This window comes from Lygodium microphyllum, chromosome 4 (genome assembly GCF_053477565.2).
Source record: "Lygodium microphyllum isolate KBCC chromosome 4, Lygodium_microphyllum_v1.1.10, whole genome shotgun sequence".
NCBI lineage: Eukaryota > Viridiplantae > Streptophyta > Polypodiopsida > Schizaeales > Lygodiaceae > Lygodium > Lygodium microphyllum.
In genome coordinates, this window is record NC_141138.1 from 117,284,792 (window position 1) to 117,290,942 (window position 6,151).

The window sequence follows — 6,151 nt, forward strand, 5'->3', positions numbered from 1 at the left end:
CCAAAGTTGGCATCACTATAATGATGGCACCACAACAATGCTCAAAAGAATGAGTTTTGATACCTTCATAACTAAATACCTTCCCCTCTATAGTGGATTGAAAGCTGAATTCAGAGATGTCAAAAAGAAGGAAGTAGAAGAAATGTTGGCAAGAGAGTCCTCTAGAGACTAAAGCCCTTATGATTCTGTTGTGTGAAGTACATACCAATTGGGTGGAGTACATACTCAAGGTTCCCTTCCTAGTCAGATCCATCCTGGAAATATTAATTGATAGGCCAACAAATGTAGTCCCATTGTCCACCTTTAAAGGAGAGTGCAATGAAGACCCTGATCTTCATGTAGTAGAGTTTATGGTAGCGTGTGTAGCTAACAATGCCAGAACCCCCGAGCGTTGGTTGGAAATATTCCCCGCCACTTTTAAAGGTGCGACGTTTCAATCGTATGAGAGACAAGCAGTAGGAACCTGAAGTTGGTCTTCCTCACTAAATTCAGGCATGAAGGTTTTGAAGAGTGGATGAGAGAGGCATTCATGAACCTAAGCTAGACCTCTGGTAAATAGATGGAAGCATATGTCTCTAGAATGGAATCCATATTGAAAAGATAGACCAACCATTACTTGGATGAAGGTATCCAAAAGGGAGTTTTCCTTAGAGGCCTATAACCAAAAGTTTGTAAGTTTGTCAAATTGCGAAGACCAGTTAATCTGCAAGCTGCGGTGGAAGATGCAAGACTATATGATCAAGTTGAAGCAAGGCTATCAATTACCTCAGAAAGAGGAGTCCTACATCCTCCCACGCCAGGAATGGTACACCCACCAAATGCAATCCCAGAGACAGTTCCCTACCCCTATCGGGCCCCTACCCTCAAATACAAACAATCTTGCAGTGTAGTGCATCGAATCCACACTGGCTACAGACGACAGCCCCTCAAATGATGGTTCAACCACAACAATAATGGCCTCAAATGGTTCCCCCAATGGCAACTCAAAAACAACAATGGAACCCTACCAACCGGAATCAACAATCTCCAGTTGCACAATAAGAGCTTTGAATCAGAAATCAGAACTAAGGATCCTCTGGAGGATCAACCCAACCAATGTATGTAGTGATTACAAAAGCTTCCCAAAACCCTATTGCAAGTACTTCAAGAGGTGAAAATTTGAAGGACTACCTGTCCAATTCAGTCACAAGCATTAAGAAGGAGTTGATGATGTGATTACAGAATAGCTATATACGCTGAAGGCAAATACAACCAATATATCCAGTCCATCAGGAGGCAGAAGAGATGTGATGCAATCTAATACATGGTATGGAAAGTTCCATCAAAAGTAGAACATTTAGCTATTGCTGAATGTACTTGAAAACTAACCATTCATGGAGCCTTCTATTCATACTGATTGAGGAAGAACCATATAGAAGATATCTACTCTCTAAAAAGAGATGCATAAAAGAAGAAAGAAAGATGAATAAGTGAGGTTCAACTTGTTGGAATCAAAGATGACTACACAAGATATTGGACCAAAGCCTAGGGAGTTCAGTCCTAATTTGGGCCTAAGGAGATTTCCCTCTCAAAGTTACAGAGAACGACAATCTGTTGGCAATGGCCATAGATCAGAAGTGGAGTATTTCACATGTGGAGAAAAGGGTCATATCTCACCAAATTGTCGAAACCCTGGAAGGTCCATGGACTAAAAACCCTTATGCATTCGATGCAAAGGAGAAGGCCACACTGTAAGAGATTGTCCAAGTCCAGCTCCTATAAAAGCTACCTCTAATACCCAATAGAAGACGCAAAAACCTACTTTTAATTTGGTGGAATTGGAGATTGCCGCAATAATGAGTGCAAAGAACAGAGACCCTATAGTTCCAAAAGAGAATGTTCCCTATGCCAAGATAGTGAAATTCAACCTTCCCAAGGAGAAACAAAATGATGCAAAGAAGAACAATGTAGTACAGAGCACTGCGGGGCCACAGAGAGCTACAGAGATAGTTGCAGATATAGGACCAGAGGTCCAAGATATAGAAAATACCGAAGTATGTCCATAAGTAGAAGAAGTGCATATGTTGCCATTCCTAGAAGAAATAGGGAAGATAAAAGTGGGTGTTGCCCATTCCCTAGCCAATAGGAGAAGCTTGCACATCCTATCAAAGAATATGACTTGGTCAAAGACCTAGAAATCTTTAAACCAAATCTAACATTTCAAAAGTTTTTGATATTGTCTCCTAGCTATCAAAAGAAATTCAAAATCATACTAATGATAAGAAGAGGTCTAAGGATTTCTCCCTCCATAACAACCAAGTCCAACAAAGCCCCAAAGCTCGTGAAAGAAGTGGATGTGGCTAACGCCTTCTTGGATCCTCGTACCTTAGAGATCATGTGTGGATTGAAGGATGCTTTATTGCAGATGCATTGATTGATAGAGGTTCTTTAGTGAACATCATGAGACAGATGTGACAATGAAGGATCTAGGCTTGGAGTGGCTTATCAGATTAGCAGACCAAAGAAGAATTAAGCCTTTGGGCATTCTCTGATACACGTAAAGACAACCCTCGCAAGAAGAGATTATTGGCTAACATATCTAGTGAATTCCTCTTGCCTAAACCCAAATTGACTTCTAAAGTCGCCTATGATAGCGAGATAGAAGCATGGATGTATGTGTTCTCCCTGTTACATGGTCAGCAGAGCCAGAGACAGATGCAAAGACAGAGACAGACGCAGAATCAGAAGCAGAGGACATAATAGAGATCTTGTTCTTCTCTTATAGAGCCCCCACAAAGGCAAAAATAGAGTCTGAAGAGGAGGAAGATGGCAGTGAGGAAAAAGACTATGATAGTTGGTTGGAAGAGTATATCCTACTAGCAGAAGAGGCACAAATGAGAAAGAAGTTCTAGAGACCACAGAAGTAAGAGACAACCCTCGCAAGAAGAGATTATTGGCTGACATATCTAGTGGTCAAAACCAAATTTCTATGGGACCTCATAACCTCTGCTCTGTTGGGAAGACCATGGCTTTTTGAAGCAAGGGCATATTTGGTGAATACCTCTTGCCTGAATCCAAATTGACTTCTGAAGTCACCTTTGATAGCAAGATAGAAGCATGGATGTACTATTTTCCCTATTACATGGCCGTAGTAGAGCAGATGCAAAGACAAAGACAAACACAAAAGTAGAAGTAGAGGACATAATAGAGAGCTTGTTCTTCTCTTATAGAGCTCCCACAAAGGCAGAAATAGAGTCTAAAGAGGACAAAGTTGGCAGTGAGGAAGAAGACTATGATAGTCGGCTGGAAGAATCTATCCTACTCGCAAAAGGCACAAATGAGAAAGAAGTTCTAAAGGCCACATAAGCAAGAGATCCCATGCGATTAGACAGAATGACTTTGATACCTTTTGGATTGGCTAATGAGTCACATTATGTGCAAAATATCCCTAAGAAATGGATTAAGAAGAATAAGCCTTCCTTCAATAGTGGCTCTTGTTGTCCTATCCATCCTTCTTAAGAGAAAATGATGAAGATGCACCGTGCCAACAACCACTAGTTTGATAGCTCAAACAAAAGTCAGAAGGTTCCTGTTATGTGACATTCTTGGATGCATCCTTAGAAGATGAATCCTCGATTTAAGAGATAAATAACCCTCCTATAAGATCCGAAAGAGCTCTAATATCTTTCAACTTCCCAAGGAGCGAGCTAAGTCTCCATTGATAGAGGACATCAGTTTGAATGGAGTATCAGAAGAGAAGACCACTCCCTTGAGGGAGTTGGATCTCTACCCAGAAGTAGTCCATGGGACATTCATATGTGAAGTGGACGGTCAGAAGCAATTGACATTCCTAGATGCAGATGGCACAAAACGTCACCTAAAGGTTGGTATTAGTCTTCCAGAAGAAGAACTGTCAATCTTGCATGACCTACTAAAAGAGAACTTGGACGTGTTTGCATGGTCATACAAATATTTGAAAGGGATTGATCCCATGGTATGTCAACATCACATTGACCTAGAGCCTGATGCCAATCCTATAAGGCAAAGACAAAGGGACATGAACCCAATTTACTCTGCCTTGGTGAAGGCCGAACTACTGAAGCCCCTTGAAACTGAGTTCATCTATCTAGTGGCCAATAGTGAATGGGTTTCACCCATTGTGGTAGTACCCAAGAAGAATGGAAATCTATGAATATAAGTGGAATTCCAAAATTTAAACTCCAAAACTAAGAGGGATCATTTCTCTATCCCTTTCACAGACCAATTGTTGGACACAATGGCAGGCCATGAGCTTTATTTAGTCCCTCTTGGATGCATTCAATGGATATAACCAAGTCCAAATCGTAGAAAAAGATCAACCCAAAACAACCTTCACAACCAAATGGGGAACCTATGCTTATAGAGTGACGCCGTTTGGACTCTCTAACGCTGTTGTGACCTTCCAATGAGTGATGATGGCTGCATTCTAGAACCATATGCATGATTTCATTGAGGTGTACCTAGATGACTTATGTATCTATAGTTTGATCCGTGAGCATTAGGGATACCTAGAGCAGTGCTTCAACAGATGTCGAGAGTATGGGATCTCTCTCAACCTCGAAAAATGTGTCTTTGGAGTCTTGTTAGGAGTTCTTTTGGGCCACATTCTCTTTCCACATGGTATAGCAATAGACCTTGCAAAGGTTGAGAAGATTGCAACTTTAATAGTGCCATCTAACCTCAAACAGTTGAGGGGATTCCTTGGCCATGTGGGATACTACAGAAGATTCATTGCACACTTTGCAACAAAGGAAGCTTCCTTGCATAAGCTCCTCAGAAAAGATGCAGAGTTTACATGGACCATTGATTGTGATGAGGCATTCAACACCCTAAAGCAATGCCTTATTGAAGCACCCATCTTGCAACCTCCTAATTGAACAAAGGAGTTCAATGTGCACACTGATGCATCTATTGAAGTCCTAGGTGCAGTCTTATGCCAAAAGGGCTCCTCAAAGTTAGATCAACCTATCTATTATGCAAGCCAAAAAGTAATCGACAAAGAAAGGAACTATACAATGATGGAGCTTGAGTGCCTAGTAATAGTGTTCGCCTTGGAGAAGTTTCGACACTACTTGCTATCGACACACTTCAAATTCTACGTGGATCATGAGGCCCTATCCTTCCTAATGAACAAGGTCGATGTGAAGGGAAGAATGATGAGATGACTCCTTTTGTTTCAAAAGTTCAACTTTGAAGTGGTTACCGAACCTGGTTGTTCCCATATCCTAGATGATCATCTGTCACGAATCCCTCAGAGTGACGAAGAAGAGTAGGATGATCCAAACCTTCCTCATACTTCCCTTTTTCTAGTTGAAATTGTTACCCCATGGTATGCAGACATATCCAACCTCTTGGCAACCCAACAGTATCCCCCTAGTATCTCTAGCTGCTATGAGAAGAAGAAGCTTCTGCTGGAATTAACCCCCTATACCCTGTTAGGTGGCACTTTGTACAAGAAAGGCAAGGATGGAGTGTTGCAGGAGATGAGATTGAAATAGTAATGAAAGCATGACGACACGACGAGTGTTGAAATGCATGGATCTAGAGTATGGCTATGGCAGATGAAACACAAACATAGACTAGAGAGACCAATTGTTACTCAAGTGAATTAGGTTCCAAGATGGAAGCTTGGACTCATAAAAACAATCTTGAGTATGACACTAACTATGACTGAAAGGACAAAGTATAATATTATTCCAGCATTGAATGGGAAGAAGGTACATCACTTTATAGGCTCATGATGGTTCCCTTTTTCTCCACTATGCTTATGGGATTCATGCATCCTATATTTTAGGCATCCTCTCTAGTAAACTGTTTGAGTCTTGCCCTATTGCTCCATACAAAGAGAATGTCACATGGGTGTGATTGCATAACTCTCAACACCCCTTCTCTATCACAACCGTAAAGAAAGCACTAAGTGTATAGAGGCCATCATGAGTAGAACCTTGGTAAGTGTGGGTATGCCACAAACATGGTAAGCATCCCCAAAGGTTATTGCAAAAAAGACTAAGTGTAGGTACCAAAAACATGGCTAATATCCAAGGACTATTACAAGGCCACACTAAGTGTGTAGGGGTTGTTATGCATAGGTTACATGAGGAGTTTTATAAGGCATGACAGAAGCATTAATGGC